This window comes from Eriocheir sinensis, chromosome 13 (assembly GCF_024679095.1).
Source record: "Eriocheir sinensis breed Jianghai 21 chromosome 13, ASM2467909v1, whole genome shotgun sequence".
Lineage (NCBI taxonomy): Eukaryota > Metazoa > Arthropoda > Malacostraca > Decapoda > Varunidae > Eriocheir > Eriocheir sinensis.
The window spans coordinates 14,396,763-14,414,262 of record NC_066521.1 but is presented as its reverse complement, the minus strand read 5'-3'; the positions used below and the strand labels follow the sequence as shown (position 1 = coordinate 14,414,262).

The window sequence follows — 17,500 nt, the reverse complement described above, 5'->3', positions numbered from 1 at the left end:
TTTACAGTTCTCTCTCTCTCTCTCTCTCTCTCTCTCTCTCTCTCTCTCTCTCTCTCTCTCTCTCTCTCTCTCTCTCTCTCTCTCTCTCTCTCTCTCTCTCTCTCTCTCTCTCTCTCTCTCTCTCTCTCTCTCTCTCTCTCTCTCTCTCTCTCTCTCTCTCTCTCTCTCTCTCTCTCTCTCTCTCTCTCTCTCTCTCTCTCTCTCTCTCTCTCTCTCTCTCATTTTGTGCATAATTAAATATTTTCCTCTTCATTACCAGCGCACACACACACACACACACACACACACACACACACACACACACACACACACAAACACAAACACAAACACATACAAATAAACAAACACGCAATATCGAGACACATATGACATGGCGCATCTCTTTGTATCCATGAATATCTATCTATCTATCTATCAACCTGTCTTTGCCTCCCCCTCGCCTTGTATTTCTCTCCCACCCTTGCCCTTCCCACCACCTCTTCCTCTTCCGCCGTCCCCCGCCTCCAGCATCCACTTCCACGAAATTATATTGATCTCCTGTCTGCGAACATTTTATTGCCTGCATCATAACGGGAGATAAAAAACACGATCGGATGCTGCAGGCGGGATGGTGAGCGAGAGGAGGAGATACAAGAAAAAGGATGCGGAGGGGGAAAGGGTGAAGAAGGCTGGACTAGAGAATTAAAGGAAGGGAAAGGATGAAGAAGGGTTGACCAGTGGAGAAGGGAAGGAAGAGGAAAAGGTGAAGAAAAGTTAACTGGTAAAGGAGGAGGAAAAGAGGGGAAAGAGTGAAGAAGGGCGTACCGGAGGAGGAGGAGAAAAAGAGGGGAAAGAAAGATGCGTAAAAGGGGAAAGGAGGGAATAATAGGGATGAAATATTAAAGGATAAAGAGATGTTGTGGAGGAATGAAGGAAAATGGAAGGAGAAAGGGAGGACGAAGAGAAAAAAATAAAGGAGAAAGAGAGAAGAGAAAAAGAGAGAGAGCAGGAAAGTAATATGGAGAGGAGATGAAGGGGTAAGGGGAAGGGAAAGGGATGGGGAAAAGACATAGGAAAGGAGGAAAGGGGACAAACGAGAGAGAGAGAGAGAGAGAGAGAGAGCATCAAGAACAGGTTAACACAGGTAACCATGCTCTCTCTCTCTCTCTCTCTCTCTCTCTCTCTCTCTCTCTCTCTCTCTCTCTCTCTCTCTCTCTCTCTCTCTCTCTCTCTCTCTCTCTCTCTCTCTCTCTCTCTCTCTCTCTCATCAACCAGAGGGCCTTGTATGCAGATCTTTTCCTTAATAAACTCACTCGTAACACAAAAGATAACAACACTAACGATGGCTGGGAATAACGTTTTTTTTTAACGTTTTTTTAACGTTTTTTATCGTCCTCGTTACCTTAAATGTAGTGTTGGATTCCCTTCTGGTCTCGTTAGCGATGCGTTTTTGTTTAATCTATGTGTGTTTCGTTTTCTTCTTCTATTTCTTTTGCTTCTTCTCACTTCTTTCTTCTTTTCTGCTGTGTTTCCCGAATTGGCTCATTAGGTCCAGTTTCATCAAAGGGTTTTCTTTCTCTTCCACTTTCTATCTCGGTTTTCATTCTCTGGTTTTCTCTCTTTCTCTGTTTTTTTTTTATTCTGTCGGGGTTTTCTTTTTCTTCCTCTTTCTTTTCTGTTTTCTCTTTCTCTTTCATCTCTTTCTTTGTCCTCTCTTTCGGCAGGTTTTCTTTATCTTTTTCTTTCTCTGTCTTTTTCTTCTCTTTGTTTCTGTCTTCTTTTTTAGCAGGTGTTCTTTCTCCTCCTCTTTCTTTCTCTTCCTCTTTCTTTCTCTGTCTTTAATTTCTTCTCTTTTATCTCTGTCTTTTCTTTTGGCAGTGTTTTCTTTCTCCTCCTCTTTCTTTCTCTTCCTCTTTCTTTCTCTGTCTTTAATTTCTTCTCTTTTATCTCTGTCTTTTCTTTTGGCAGTGTTTTCTTTCTCCTCCTCTTCTTTCTCTTCCTGTTTCTTTCTCTGTCTTTAATTTCTTCTCTTTTATCTCTGTCTTTTCTTTTGGCAGTGTTTTCTTTCTCCTCCTCTTTCTTTCTCTTCCTCTTTCTTTCTCTGTCTTTAATTTCTTCTCTTTTATCTCTGTCTTTTCTTTTGGCAGTGTTTTCTTTCTCCTCCTCTTTCTTTCTCTTCCTCTTTCTTTCTCTGTCTTTAATTTCTTCTCTTTTATCTCTGTCTTTTCTTTTGGCAGTGTTTTCTTTCTCCTCCTCTTTCTTTCTCTTCCTCTTTCTTTCTCTGTCTTTAACTTCTTCTCTTTTATCTCTGTCTTTTCTTTTGGCGGTGTTTTCTTTCTCCTCCTCTTTCTTTCTCTTCCTCTTTCTTTCCATGTCTTCTCTTTATGTTGGGTTATGCTGTTTTTTCTTCTTTTATGTCCTTTTGTCGCTTTACTTTGCCGCTCATTCCTGCTTGTTAACATGGGAATGTGTTTGGAATTGCAGGAATGTGTTTGAAATTGCAGGACTTTGATGTGTGTGTGTGAGGCAGCTTGACTAGGAATGACTCTTTGTCTGTCTGTCTGTCTATATGTCTGTGTGTGTGTGTGTCTGTCTGTCTGTCTATCTGTCTGTCTGTCTGTCTGTCTCTCTCTCTCTCTCTCTCTCTCTCTCTCTCTCTCTCTCTCTCTCTCTCTCTCTCTCTCTCTCTCTCTCTCTCTCTCTCTCTCTCTCTCTCTCTCTCTCTCTCTCTCTCTCTCTCTCTCTCTCTCTCTCTCTCTCTCTCTCTCTCTCCCCCCATCCCCCTGGCGCTGACGAGAAAGGCAACACAGACACAATAACAACGATGGAAACACTTGCAACACACGTTATGGAATTTCGCAACACTACGGAACACTGACCCGAGGCAACACAACACAGCACACAGGAAGGTCACCCGGGGCAGGTCACTTACAAAAAGGTCATTCAAGCAACACATTGATTGACTGGTTGTTTCTACGGTTGACTGACTAATGGATTGTTTGGTTGAGTGATTACTGGAATGATTATTTGGTTGACTGACTAGTTCATTGATTGGTTAACTGGCCGACTGATGGACTGACTCTTTGATTGACTAACTGATTAAAACTGTGATTGATTGGTAAACTGATTGGTTGATTGGGTTAGTCTTTCATTTATTCACCTGTTTTACCTGTTTTAATTCATTGTGCTCACAGGTCGTAATTAACAGATATGCATATGTAGCCAGAAGATTCATACATATATACATCTTAATAACAAAGAACGCAAACATATAGAAAGGCTTTTAATACATAGATAGGTACTTACAAACATACATACATACATACATACATAAACACCTAGCAACACATACAGACGAACACACGTGGGCGTTTACTTCTCTCTCTCTCTCTCTCTCTCTCTCTCTCTCTCTCTCTCTCTCTCTCTCTCTCTCTCTCTCTCTCTCTCTCTCTCTCTCTCTCTCTCTCTCTCTCTCTCTCTCTCTCTCTCTCTCTCTCTCTCTCTCCTTTTTTTATTGTGTATCTTGTTACCTTCATGAACCTGAGCACCTGAGCGCGCGGGTCGAGGCGAAGGAGATTGAAGGAGAGGGAAGGTGAAGGAAAGTGAAGGGGTGAAGGAAAGCGAAGGAGACTGAAGGAGAGAGAAGAAAAATGAAGGAGGGTGTAGGAAAGTGAAGAGAATTGAGGGAAGGTGAAGGAAAGTGAAGAAAAGTGAGGGAAGGTAAAAGGAAGTGAAGGAAAGTGAAGAAAAGTGAAGGAAGGCGAGAAAGACTGAAAGAAGGTGAATGAAAGTGAAGGAAAGTGAATGAAAGTGATTGAGAAAAGGAAAGTGAAGGTGATTGAGAGTTAAAGAAGGTGAAGGAAGGTGAATGAAAGTGAAGGTGACTGAGAGTTAAGGAAAGTGAAGGAAGGTGAATGAAAGTGAAAGTGAAGGAAGGTGAAGCAGATTGAAGGAAAGTGAAGGAGAATGTAAAAAAAAGATTAAGAAAAGCGGAAGAGTTAAAGAAGGTGAAAGAGAAAGAAGGGAGGCGAAGGAGATTGAAAGAAGTAAGGCGAAGGAGAGTGAATGAAAGTGAAGGAAGGTGAAGGAGAGTGAAGGAAGGCGAAAGAGAAAGAAGTGAGGGGAAGGAGAGTGAAAGAAGGCGAAGGAGATTGAGGGAAGATGAAGGAAGGTGAAGGAAAGTGAAAGTAAAGCCAATTATCACCTTTTGTCCGGTCAGGTGAGGCGAGTCTTGAGTGGCCGGTTCCTTCCTGCTCCTCCTTCACCTCTTCCTGCTTCCTGTTTCTTTTTTTATTTTCTTTCTCTCCTTTTTTCTCTTCTGACTCATTTTCTATTCTTTTTGCCTTTTCTCTGCCTCCATTTCCTTCCTCCTTCATTCATTATTTCTCTCGTTTCTTCCACTTCTTTACCTCTCTCTATTCCTTTTTCTTTTTTTTCTCTTATTATCCTTTTTCTGCCTCACTTTCTCTTCTTTCTGCCTCTTTCACCTTTTCCTCTGCTTCCACTTCCTTCCTTCCTCCTTCATTCATTATTTCTCTCTCCCTACTTCCTCCTTTCTACCTCTTTCTATTCCTTTTTTCATTGTTTTGCGCCTGTTATTTTTTTCTGCCTCATTTTCTCTTCTTTCTGCCTCTTTTATCTTTCCTCTGCTTCCACTTCCTTCCTTCCTCCTCCATGCAATATTTCTTTCTCCGATCTTCCTCTTCTTCACCTCTTTCTTTCCCTTTTTTTTATTATTTTGCGTCTCGTTTACTCTTCTTTCTGCCTCTATTACCTTTCCTCTGCTTCTGTTTCCTTCCTGCTTCCCATTTATTTTATTTATCTTTATTTTCTCCTTTTTTTCTACTCCTAATACTTGTCTTTTTTTCTACTTCCTTTTTCCTTTTAATTATTTTTTTGCTCTTATCTGTTTTTTTCTGCTTCATTTTCTCTTCTTTCTCCCTCTTTTGTTTTTCTTTTTGCATCTGTTTCTTTCCTGCTTCTTCCTTCCTTTATTTCTATCTTTTTTCTTCCTTCTGTCTACTACTTCTTTCTGCTTTATATTCCTTCCCCTTTTTTATTTCTGTTTCTGTCATACCTCTTCGTTTTCTCTTCTTCTTTTTTTTTTTTTTTTTTTTTTTTTTTGCCTTCTGCTTTTCATTCCTATATTCCTTTTCCTTGCCTTATCTCTGTCTCCTTTCTTCCTTCTTTACACTTCATACATGTCTTTTCTAATTCTCTCTTTTATATTCTTTTTTTTTTCCTCTCTTCAACCTCCATTTCCCATTTCCTGTCTTTATCATTCTCTCTGCGTCTTCCTTTTCCGTCTCCTCCTTGGTATATTAATGTGTTTTTTCTCCTTCCTCTCTGTGTGTTCCTTCTTCCTCCTCGTTGCCTCCTTCCCTGTTTCCTCCTTCCTCTTCCCTGCCTCCATCCTTCCTCCTGCCTCTCTCCTACGTGGTTCCTCCATAATTCATCCTTCTCTCGTTCCTCCTTTACTCTTTTCCTCCTTCCTTCTTCAATGTTATCTTTCTTCTCTCTCTCTCTCTCTTACCTGCTTCCCTCCTGACTCCTAAACCTCCTTAACTCCCTCCTTCCTACTCCTTCCTTCCTTTCCTTCTTTCCTCCTCTTCCTCCCTCTCCTCCATTTTCCTCTTCCTTTCCTCCGCTCTCCCTCTCGTTTCCTCTTGCTTCTCTTCTCCCTATCTGCTTTCCTCCTTCCTACTCCTTCCTTCCTTTCCTTCTTTCCTCCTCTTCCTCTCTCTCCTCCATTTTCCTCTTCCTTTCCTCCCCTCTCCTTCTCTTTTCCTCTTGCTTCTCTTCTCCCTCCTTTTCCCCTTTCCTCTTCCTCCCCTTCCCTTCTCCTCATCCTCCTCTTCCATCCCTTCCCCCTTTCTCTCCTCCCTTCTTCCTTCCCTCCCCTCTCCCTGCCTCCTTTCCTATACCCTCCCTTCCCCTTCCCCTCCCTCTGCCATTTTTCTCTTCCTTCTCTTCCCATTTCCTTCTTCCTTTTCCTCTGCCGTCCCTTCCCCTCTCCCTCTCCATTTATCTTTTGTTCCCTCCCCTTCCTCCATTTCTCTTCCTCTCTTTTCTCTGCCGTCACCTTCCCCTCTCCTCCTCCTTTCCTTTTCCCTCCCCTTCCCTCTTCCCCCCCTCCCCCTTCTTCCTTCCCTCTCCACAGGCCAGACCGGCGGGCGACGCCTCCCCTGGGCCGTGAAGAAAACTTGTGTTGCCGAGAAAAAAAAAAGTCCCCCCTTTGTGTGTGTGTGTGTGTGTGTGTGTGTGTGTGTGTGTGTGTGTGTGGAGGTGACACGAGGAGAAGGAAGGGAAGGAGGGAGGCCTAAAGAAAGAAAGGAGAGAGAGAGAAAAGAGAAAATGGAAGAGAAGGAGGGAGAGGAGGAAAGAAAGAAAGGAAGAAAGGGAAGGAGAGAGAGGAGGGAGGAAGGAAAGGGAAGGAGAGGAGAGGAGGGAAGAAGCGAAGCAGGGAGAGGAGGGGAGAAGAGAACGAAAGGAATAAGGGAGAGGAGGAAGGAAAGGAAGGAGATAGAGGAGGAAAGAAAGAAAGGAAAGGAGGAAGAAGGGAAGATAAAAGAAGGAGTTTTCAGGATGACAGTTGAAGGGATGCTCGATTTCTTGAGATTTCTTGTTTCTTTTTTTCTTTCTTTCCACTTTTTCTTTACCCTGAGGCGAGCAAAAGGCAAGGAGGAGGAGGAGGAGAAGGGGAGGAAGAAGAAGAAGAAGTGGAAGAAGAAGAAGAAGAAGATGAAGAAGTAAAAGAAAAAGAAGAAGAAAAAGAAGAAGAGGAAGAAGAAGAAGAAGAAGGAGATGAAGAAGAAGAAAAAAAGGAAAAAAAGAAGAAATAAGAAGGACTGAGGAGGAGGAGGAGGAGGAAGAGAAGGGAGAAAAAAAGAGGAGGAGGAGGAGAAAAACATCGAGGAGCCTTTCCCAGTAACACCTTCTTTACGCTAATCTTCTTTTATCGTCTAAGTCTTTGGAAAGCGAGATGGGCGGCAGAACGGATTTGCCTCGCTGTTAGGAGGCTTTTGGAATTAATCTGAGGAGGCGTGGATTTTTTTATTGCATCATTCTCTCATCAGACGCGACTTAATTTTTCCACTCATTCTTTTTTTTTAAGCCTGTATCATTCCTCTCTTTAAATTTTATTCTGCGTTTCAGTTTTTGTTACGTGTATTTTTGTTTTTGTTTTGTATATATATAGTTTAGTCCTGTATCCCTTCTCTTGTTTTTCATTTTCTTCTTCATTCCTTATTTTATTTTATTTTATTTTACTCGCATATATGACTTCGGTTTTTTTTCCCATTTTATTTTCTTTAGTTTTGTTTTCCTCTTTCTCTGAGTTTACTTTTTCTTTTTTCCGTTTTTTCTTCTTTCTTTCCTCTCGACAGGGCTCTTCGTCTCTCTTGTAAATTCATTCTTCTTTACTCTTCTCTTCTTCCTTGTCTCCTACTTCTGAATTCTCTTCCTTAATCTTCCAATCTTATTATTCACTCTAAGTTACATGTGTCTACCTTATTCTTCGTCTTTGCTTACCTCTTTCCTGTTAGGTTAGGTTGGGTTAGATTAGGATTGGTTAGGTTAGGTTAGGTTACTGGGTAGGTTAGGTTAGGTTACTGGTTAGGTTAGGTTTGGTTAGGTTACTGGTTAGGTTAGGTTGGGTTAGATTAGGTTAGGTTAGGTTAGGTTAGGTTACTGGTTAGGTTAGGTTAGGTTAGGTTAGGTTACTGGTTAGGTTAGGTTAGGTTAGGTTACTGGTTAGGTTAGGTTAGGTTAGGTTAGGTTACTGGTTAGGTTAGGTTGGGTTAGATTAGGTTAGGTTAGGTTAGGTTACTGGTTAGGTTAGGTTAGGTTAGGTTACTGGTTAGGTTAGGTTAGGTTAGGTTAGGTTACTGGTTAGATTAGGTTAGGTTAGGTTACTGGTTAGGTTAGGTTAGGTTAGGTTACTGGTTAGGTTAGGTTAGGTTAGGTTAGGTTAGGTTACTGGTTAGGTTAGGTTAGGTTAGGTTAGGTTAGGTTACTGGTTAGGTTAGGTTAGGTTACTGGTTAGGTTAGGTTAGGTTACTGGTTAGGTTAGGTTAGGTTAGGTTAGGTTAGGTTACTGGTTAGGTTAGGTTAGGTTAGGTTAGGTTAGGTTACTGGTTAGATTAGGTTAGGTCTCTTGGTCCTCTCTTTCTCGTCTTTAACTCTTTCCTTTTTGGTTACTCCTCTCTTCCTTTGTCTCCCCTTTTCTTCCTCTGTCTTCCATCTTCTGCAATGTCTTTCTCCTCACTCTTTACTCCTCTGATTCTCGTTGCTGGTCACCTTATCTTTTTAAACAGCATTTCTTTCTTAAACTTTCCTCATTCTTGTCTTCTCCACTTCTTTCACCCTTTCTTCTGTTGCAATATTTACCGCTGTCTCCTGTATAGTAACTCTGCTCTGTCCCTCCCTGTCGTAACCCTGTCTTCCTTTCCTCCTTTTCTCTTCCTTCTCTTCCCCTCTCCTCCTCTTTTTCCATCCCTTTCCCCTTAATCTCCTCCTTTCTTCTTCCTTTCCTCCCTCTCCTTGCCTTTTTTCCTCTTATCTCCCTTCCCTTTCCCCTCCCTCAACCATTTCCCTCTATTCCTTTCCTCTTCCTTCCCTTCCCCGCTCCTCCTCCTCTTCCTTCCCATCCCCCTTCCTCTCCTCCTTGCTTCTTCCTTTCCTCCTTCTCCTTGCCTTCTTTTCTCTTCTCTCCCTTCCCCTTCCCCTCCCTCTACCATTTCCCTCTATTCCTTTCCTCTTCCTTCCCTTCCCCTCTCCTCCTCCTCCTCTCCCATCCCATCCCCCTTCCTCTCCTCCTTTCTTCGTCCTTTCCTCCCTCTCCTTGCCTTCTTTTCTCTTCTCTCCCTTCCCCTTCCCCTCCCTCAACCATTTCCCTCTACTCCTTTCCTCTTCCTTCCCTTCCCCTCTCCTCCTCCTCTCCCATCCCTTCCCCCTTCCTCTCCTCCTTTCTTCGTCCTTTCCTCCCTCTCCTTGCCTTCTTTCCTCTTCTCTCCCTTCCCCTACCATTTTCCTCTTCCTTCTCTTCCCATTTCCCTCTTCCTTTTCCTCTGCCACCACCTTGTTTAATACTTTTCCCCCTCCCCTGCCAACCTACGTCCATTGTTTAACCCGTTCTGCCTGTAAAGTTCCTCACCCTGTTATTACCCTGCTTCACCCTGCTCCTCTCCTTGTGTCTATCTATACCCTAGCGCCACCCTGCCTCACCGTGCCATCCTCCCTGCTTACCCTGTCAATGTTCTCCTTCATATTCCCCTGTCCCTGTACATTTAACCCTATACCCTGCCTTATATTTTACTACTGCCTTGTACCCTACCCTGCCAGCCCCTTACACTTTACCCTGCCATCACCCCTGCCCCCCTGTAACCATATATCCTGCCTTACACTCTACCTCATACCCTGCCTTATGCTCTACTACTACCAATACTTTACCCTGCCACCACCCTGCCATCACCCCTGCCGCCCTGACCTTACACTCTACCTTATACCCTGCCTTATACTCTACTACTAACAATACCCTACCATGCCTGCCCTTACACTTTACCCTGCCATCACCCCTGCCGCCCTGTAACCATATATCCTACCTTACACTCCACCTCATACCCTGCCTGATACTCTACCACTACCAATACCTTACCCTTCCTGTCCTTATACTTTACCCTGCCTAAACCCTGACATAACCCCTGCCGCCCTGTAACCTTATACTCTGCCTGATACTATACCTTATACTCTACTATTTGCCATACCCTACCCTGCCAACCCCTTACACTTTACCCTGTTTTTCCCCTTCCCTCTGCCGCCTTGTACGCCGTGGGAGGAGCTGAGGCGTCCTTGCAAATGGCCTTCAATGGGTCAGGTCAGTCCCCCCCCTCCCTCCCTGCCCCTCCGCCCCCTCCTCGCCAGACAAACATAAACAGTCCCCCGTTGAGAGGCTGTCCATTTCCCGGCCTGGCGCCAGCACCCTCCCCCCCTCCTCCTGCCATCCCCTTTCCTTCTTCCTCTCTTCCCCTCCTCCCTCTTTTCCTCTCTCCTATTTCTCTTCGTCACCCGTTTCCTTTTTCCTCCCTTTCCCCTCTTTCTTCCCCTTTTCCTCTTTCCTCCCTTATCCCTCACTCTCCCCTTCCTTTCTTCCCTCCCTTCCCCCTCCCTCTCCCTCTTATCTTCTTCCCTCCCTTCACCCCCACTCTCCCTCTTTTCCTCTCCCCTTTCCTCCTCCCTCCCTCCCTTCCCCCTTTTCCTCGGTCTCCCTTCTCCCTTCTTCTCCCCTTCCCTTCTTCCCTCCCTTCCCCTCTCCCCCTTCCCTCCACTTGTCTCCATTAGTGTTAGGGATTCCTTCTCTTCTCTCATCCCTTCCCTCCCTCCCTCCTCCCTTCTTTCCCTCCTCCTCCCTTCCTCCCTCCCTGCCTCCAGTGAACCAATAGAATGTAAACTCAGACTCACTCTCCCTTTCTGGTCTTGAGGCCCCGTTTTAGCTCCCTTCCAGCCCGTTTTCTCCCCTCCTCCCTTTTACCTTACCTTATAAAATCCCTTTCTAGTCCCTTTCCACAATTTTTACCTTTTTCGACGGCATTTTCAGAGCTTTTTCAGATTTTTCCTTCCTTTTTTAACTCCTTTCCTATTTATTTTTTCACTCTATCCTTTTTTAACTCTTTCCCTTTTACCTTATCTTATAAAATCCCTTTCTAGTCCCTTTCCACAATTTTTACCTCTTTCGACGGCATTTTCAGAGCTTTTTCCAGATTTTCCTTCCTTTTTTAACTCCTTTCTTATTTATTTTTTCCCTCTATCCTTTTTTAACTCTTTCCCTTTTACCTTATCTTATAAAATCCCTTTCTAGTCCCTTTCGATAATTCGTATCTCTTTCGACAACATTTTCAAAGCTTTTCTTTCCTTTTTAACTCCTTTCCTATTTATTTTATTTCCCGTCATCCTTTTTTTAACTCTCCACATTCTCCTAAAAATCCATTTGTACTTCTATTCCACAAGTTGTTTTTTTCCTTATTACCACTTTTCAGCCCTTTTCCAGACTTTCCCTGCCTTTTTATCTTCTCTCCCTCCCGTCTTTTCCCCTTCATACTCCTTTAACATTTTCTTTCTCTCTTTCTTTCTCATCCTATCTTTCTATCTGTTTCTCTCTTTCTCTTTCTTTTCCCCTTTTTCTTTCTTTCTCTCTATTTCTCTCTCCAAAAATCCAATTCCAGCTTCGTTTTACAAGTCCATCACCTTTCCACTGCCTTCTCTCCCTCCTCCCTCCCTCTCCCTCTTTTCCTATCCCCTATTCCTCTTCGTCACCCGTTTCCTTCTTCCTCCCTTTCCCCTCTTTCTCCCCTTTTTCCTCTTTCCTCCCTTATCCCCCATTCTCCCCTTCCTTTCTTCCCAACCTTCCCCCCTCCCTCTCCTTATCTTCTTCCCTCCTTTCTCCTCTCCCTCTCCCCCTTATCTTCTTCCCTCCCTTCTCCCCCCTCTCCCTCTTTCCTCTTCCTGTCCCCTTTCCCCCTCCCTCCCTCCCTTCCCCCTTTTCCTCGGCCTCCCTTCTCCTTCATTCTCCCCTTCCTTTCTTCCCTCCCTTCCCCCTCCACATTTTCAGCCCTTTAACATTCTTTTCGTTCCTCTTTAGCTTTCTATAGCCAGTCTTTCCCCCTCATCCTTCTCTAACCTTTTACGTTCTCTTTAAAACTCCCTTTCCAGTCCCATTCTACAAATCTTTGACCATTTTAAGACTCCATTAATAGCCCCTTTCAAAGTCCTGTCAAGCCTTTTCTTCCTCCCATCTCTGTTTCATTCCCACTTATTTCTTCCTTCTACAGATCTTTGGCCCGTTTAAGACTCCGTTTATAGCCCTTTTCAAAGCCCTATCAAGCCTTTTTTTTCTACCTTCTCTGTTTCATTCCATCTTTTTTTTACTTCCCTTTTTCCCCTTTTCCGATCGTCCCAGTCTCTTTGAACCCCTGTCCAGGCTTTCACACTCTCGAATTTCTCTTCCATGGATTATTTTCTGTCTCTCCTTTAATCCTCTTTTCAAACTGTCTCAAACTCTCATTTAATACTTCCCAGAACTTTTTTTTTCTTCCAGCCTTTTCCCAGCCCATTCAAACCCCTTTCCAGGCTTTCACACTCTCGAGTTTCACTTCCATTATCTTCTGTCTCTTCTTTGATACTCTTTTTAAACTGTTTCAAACTCCCATTTAATACTCTCCCCAGGACATTCTTTTTTCTTCCAGCCTTTTCCCAGCCCATTCAAACCCTTTCCAGGCTTTCACACTCTCGACTTTCCCTTCCATTATCTTCTGTCTCTTCGTTAATCCTCTTTTCAAACAGTTTCAAAGTCTCATTTAATACTCCCTCCAGTACCAGTTTTTTTTATTTCAGCCTTTTCGCAACCCATTCAAGTCTCTTTCACCCCTATTCCAGCCCTTTCCAACCCTTTCCAGTCCCTCCCAATCCCACTTCAATCCCTTCTTCTTTAATCCTCTTTTTAAACTGTTTCAAACTCCCACTTAATACTCTCCAGCACAGTCTCCTTTCTTTCAGCCTTTTCCCAGCCCATTCAAGTCTCTTTCAGCCCTATTCCAGCCCTTTCCAGCCCTTTCCAGTCACTCCCAAGCCCACTTCCATCCCTTCACACTTCTCTCACAGACTCACCATAGCCATTTGTTGCCCCTCTAAGCACCTCTCCCCCCTTCCAAGCACCTCCTCTCTCTCTCTCTCTCTCTCTCTCTCTCTCTCTCTCTCTCTCTCTCTCTCTCTCTCTCTCTCTCTCTCTCTCTCTCTCTCTCTCTCTCTCTCTCTCTCTCTCTCTCTCTCTCTCTCTCTCTCTATCTCTCTCTCTCTCTCTCTCTCTCTCTCTCTCTCTCTCTCTCTCTCTCTCTCTCTCTCTCTCTCTCTATCTCTCTCTCTCTCTCTCTCTCTCTCTCTCTCTCTCTCTCTCTCTCTCTCTCTCTCTCTCTCTCTCTCTCTCTCTCTCTCTCTCTCTCTCTCTCTTCCCTACACTCCATTCCATGTCCTTTTTCTCTTCCCCTCTTCCTCTCACCACAACAATATATAAACGCTCTTCCCCTCTTCTCCCCTCCCCTTCTCTTCCCTTTCCTCCTCTTCCTTTCCTTTCCCAGAATCTTCCTTTCCTTTCCAGCTTCTCCTTTTCTTCCTTTCCTTCCCCTTCCTTTCCCTTTCTCTCCCAGCTTCTCCTCCTCCTTTCCTACCTCTCCCCTTCCTTCCCTTCCTTTCCTTCTGCCTCTCTCCGATGTCTCCCCTTCCTTTTCCTTCCTATCTTAATTTCTTCCCTTCCTCTCCTGACTCTCCTTTTCCTTCTCCTCTCTTCCTCAATCTCTTCCTTGCCCTTCCTTTTCACTTCCCATTCTCCTTTCCTCGTCTCTCCTTCCCCGTTCCCTTCCTTTCCTCTTCATCTTCCTTCCGCTCCCTACCCGAGTTATTCCTCCTCCATCTCTTCTCTCCTCTCCCCACCACTCTTGCTCCTCCCCTCCTCACCCCCAATTACTCCTTCCGCCATCTCTCTCCTCTTCCCTGTACCCTAACATTCCTACTTCTGTTATATTCCTCCCTCCTTCCGCCTCCCCCCCCCCCCCCCTGCCAGTACCCAAGCCCTTAACTCACGGCCACACGATCTCTGCACTGCGTCTCCGGGGAGGAAAGGTAAACTACGCCGCCTCGGAGGGTCGTTTAGCCAGATCAGTTGGAGGTGTTTGTTTTCCCACTTTCCTCCACGTCTCTCCTATCTCTTGCCTCCCGTACACCTGTCCTCCCTCCCTCCCACCCTCCCTCCCTCCCTCCCTGCCTCACTGCTTACCTCTCCCTCCCTCCATCCGCAGCACTTGTACGTCACTTCCTCCGTTTACTCCACTCTCCTTCCCTTCTCCTCCTCCCTTCTTCCGCCCTTTCCTATGGACCTCTTTCTCCTTCACCTCCCTTCTTTTAATTCCCTTCCCTTCTCTTCCTCCGTTTTCTCCATTCTCCTTCCCTTCTCCTCCTCCCTTCTTCCGCCCTTTCCTATGGACCTCTTTCTCCTTCACCTCCCTTCTTTTAATTCCCTTCCCTTCTCTTCCTCCGTTTTCTCCATTCTCCTTCCCTTCTCTTCCTCCCTCCCCCTGCCAGCACTATATTTCAGTCTGCCCTTCTATCTCCCTTTGTACGTGTCTGTCCACCCTGTCACCCTACCTTCCCTATCGTCTATTTAACTCTGCATCTACAACACATAACCCTGTCAAGAAATAAATAAATGGGTGAAGGGCTTTAATAAGGGGGATGTTAATAGGATTTTGGATGTAAAAGAGACGGGTAAGACACGTAGCAGTGGGTTCAAGTTAGATAAATTTAGATTCAACAAAGACAAAGGCAAGAATTGGTTTACTAGTAGAATCATGGACGAGTGGAACAGGCTTGCCAGTCATGTTGTGGGTGCCAATGTCATAGATACATACAAGAAGAGGTTGGATAAAGTCATGGATGGTGAGGTAAGGTGGGGTTAGACTTACAGGAGTTGCCTTGTATAGGACAACCGACCTCTTGCAGACTCCTTACGTTCTTATGTTCTTATGTTCTTATTAACACCATGCTTCATCCTGCCTTCCCCTTCTGTCCCCTTAGAAAACGATATTGCGTAACCTTTCCTGGCCCCATGCACTCCCTTGCCACCTTGTCTCTGTCCCTGTATACCCTACCAGTACATATACCATCCTTCCTGTCTCCTTGTATACCCTGCCAAAAAAAATCCCCTCCTTCCCTGTACTACCTTGCCATCACATATATCATCCTCCCTGTCTCATTGTAAACTCTGCCCAAAAAAAAAACTCATCCTTGCTTCCCTGTACTACTCTGCCATCACATATATCATCCTCCCTGTCTCCCTGTATACCCTGCCAAAAAAAAAATCCTCCCTGCTTCCCTGTACTACTCTGCCATTACATATATCATCCTTCCTGTCCCTCTGTATACCCTGCCAAAAAAAAATCCTCCCTGCTTCCCTGTACTACTCTGCCATTACATATATCATCCTTCCTGTCCCTCTGTATACCCTGCCAAAAAAAAATCCTCCCTGCTTCCCTGTACTACTCTGCCATCACATATAGCATCCTCCCTGTCTCCCTGTAAACCCTACCAAAAAAAATCCCCTCCTTCCCTGTACTACCTTGACATTACATATATCATCCTCCCTGTCTCCCTGTAAACCCTACCCTATCAGCACCATCCTCCCTTCCTCCCTTAAGTTTACCTCCACTCCCTCGCGCCGTCAGGAGGCTTAGGTGGCCGTGTCCTGTCCCTTGGCACGAGTTGCTTTGAGGACAGGTTAATCAGGCTCAGCGGGAGGATCTCAGGTGTGGAACAGGGGGGGACAGGGGGGAGGGGGGGGGCAGTGAGCTATACGAGGCAGGAGATAATTGAAACGGGACGCGGAGGAGGTCGTGACGGTCATAAACGAGGAGCGATTGGGAGCGGAACGGAACTGGAATGCTTGGGACGGGATATACTAGAAAGGGAGATAGCGAGAACCAGCGTTGCCAGGTTATCGTATTCACCACATTTTATTTATTACTTTTAAGCCTCAAACTCTCGTACCTACACAAATAACGATAGAAAATTAAAGTCAGCGTTAAAACTCCTATTTATTGATGTTTGTTTGTTTGTTTTTGTTATAGTTATCGGTCAGAAACTATGAAAATGCAATGCGATGTGTACGATAATTTGCCAACCCTGGTGAGGACGTGGAGGAATGGATGAGTGGCTGGTAAAACGTAATGCCCCAAAAAATAGAGTGGACTGAAACGGGGAAAGATTTGGGAGGTGGGATGCTTGGAGGAGGAAATACTAGGGATGAAGAAGTGGAGGAATGGTTGAAAGATGGGTGAAAAGCAATGTAAAACGAAATAAGGAAGAGCTAAAACGTGGAGAGATTTGGGAGCTGGGATGCTTGGAGGAGGAAATACTGGAGGTGGTGAAGAGGAGGAATTGTTGAAAGATGGCTGAAAGGCAATGTAAAACGAAAAAGGGAAAGCTAAAACGTGGAGAAATGGTAGAAGCAAGGAGGGTTTTGGTACCTGGGATGCTTGGAACGGGAAGGACTTGAAAGAGAGATGGTGAGAAAGTAGAGAAATGGTTGAGAGATGGATGAAGGGCAATGTAAAGCGAAATAGTAAGAGCTAAAACGCGGAGAAATTAGCAGAGGTAAGGAGGAATTTGTACCTGGGATGCTTGGAACAGGAAACACTAAAAAGAGAGATGGTGAGAAAGTGGAGGAATGGAAAAGAGATAAGTGAAAGGCACTGTAAAACGAAAAAGAGATAGCTGAAACGCGGAGAAATGGTAGAAGCAAAGAGAAATTTGTACCTGGGATGCTTGGAACAGGAAGGACTAGAAAGAGAGATGGTGAGAAAGTGAAGGAATGATTGAGAAATGGATGAAAGGCAATGTACAGCGAAATAGGAAGAGCTAAAACGCGGAGGAATGGTAGAGAAGAGAAGGAATTTGTACCTGGGATGCTTGGAACAGGAAGGACTTGAAAGAGAGATGGTGAGAAAGTGAAGGAATGATTGAGAAATGGATGAAAGGCAATGTACAGCGAAATAGGAAAAGCTAAAACGCGAAGGAATGGTAGAGACGAGGAGGAATTTGTACCTGGGATGCTTGGAACAGGAAACACTAGAAAGAGAGATGGTGAGAAAATGGAGGTAGAGGAGAAATGCAATGCTAGCCGAAATAGAGAGAGTTAAAATGTTGAAAAATGGGAGAAGTGAGGAGAGACTGGGAATTGGAATGTTTGAGACAGGAAATACTAGGAAGAGATGGCGGAGAGGTGGAGGAATGGTTGAGTGAGAGAGTTGAAATGCGATGCTTAACGAAACTAAGAGGATTGAAACGTAGAGGAATGGCACAGAGGTAGTTGAAACGCAAGGGTAAACGAAACTAAGAGGATTGAAACGAGGAGAAATGGTAAACAGATGCTTGAAACGCGCGCACACAAGAGTAAACACGACAGAGAAAGTTGAAACGTAAAGAAATAAAATGCCAAAAGGGTTGAAACACAAGATAAACAAGAGGAATACGAAACAAAGACGGATGAAACAGAGGATGAATAAGCAAGGCAATAAAATATGAAGCTGCATTAATGAAAACAAACACTGAAGGAAGGATTATGACGCAACTGAATCAAGCAACACACCGAGAAACAAAAAAGAAAACAAAACAAAAACAAAAAGGAATAACAAAAGCTCCACGTGACTTAATTATTAGACAGCTCAAAACATGCTCCAACAAGTTACCGAGGCATGCAAAAGAGGACGAGTCAACGAAACTATCCGAAACCTGTTAAAGCGAGAAACGGCTGAAACGAGGCCAGGTAGAAGGAGGGAAGAGGGAGAAAAACAGGGTAATAAAAGAAGGGAGAAAGCGAACACGGGGCGAAGCCAAACACCGGATAATTGAGATGAAAACTCGTATAATCTCTGACCCAGTTGAGGGAGGAGAGAGAGAGAGAGAGAGAGAGAGAGAGAGT

General features: G+C 44.5%; 1 protein-coding gene across 6 annotated transcripts in view; it reads left to right on the top strand.

Annotated features, from left to right (window-relative positions):
• The window catches only part of LOC126998048 (uncharacterized), a 71,272-nt gene that overhangs the window by 26,615 nt on the left and 27,157 nt on the right, over positions 1 to 17,500 (top strand). The window lies entirely within an intron of this gene.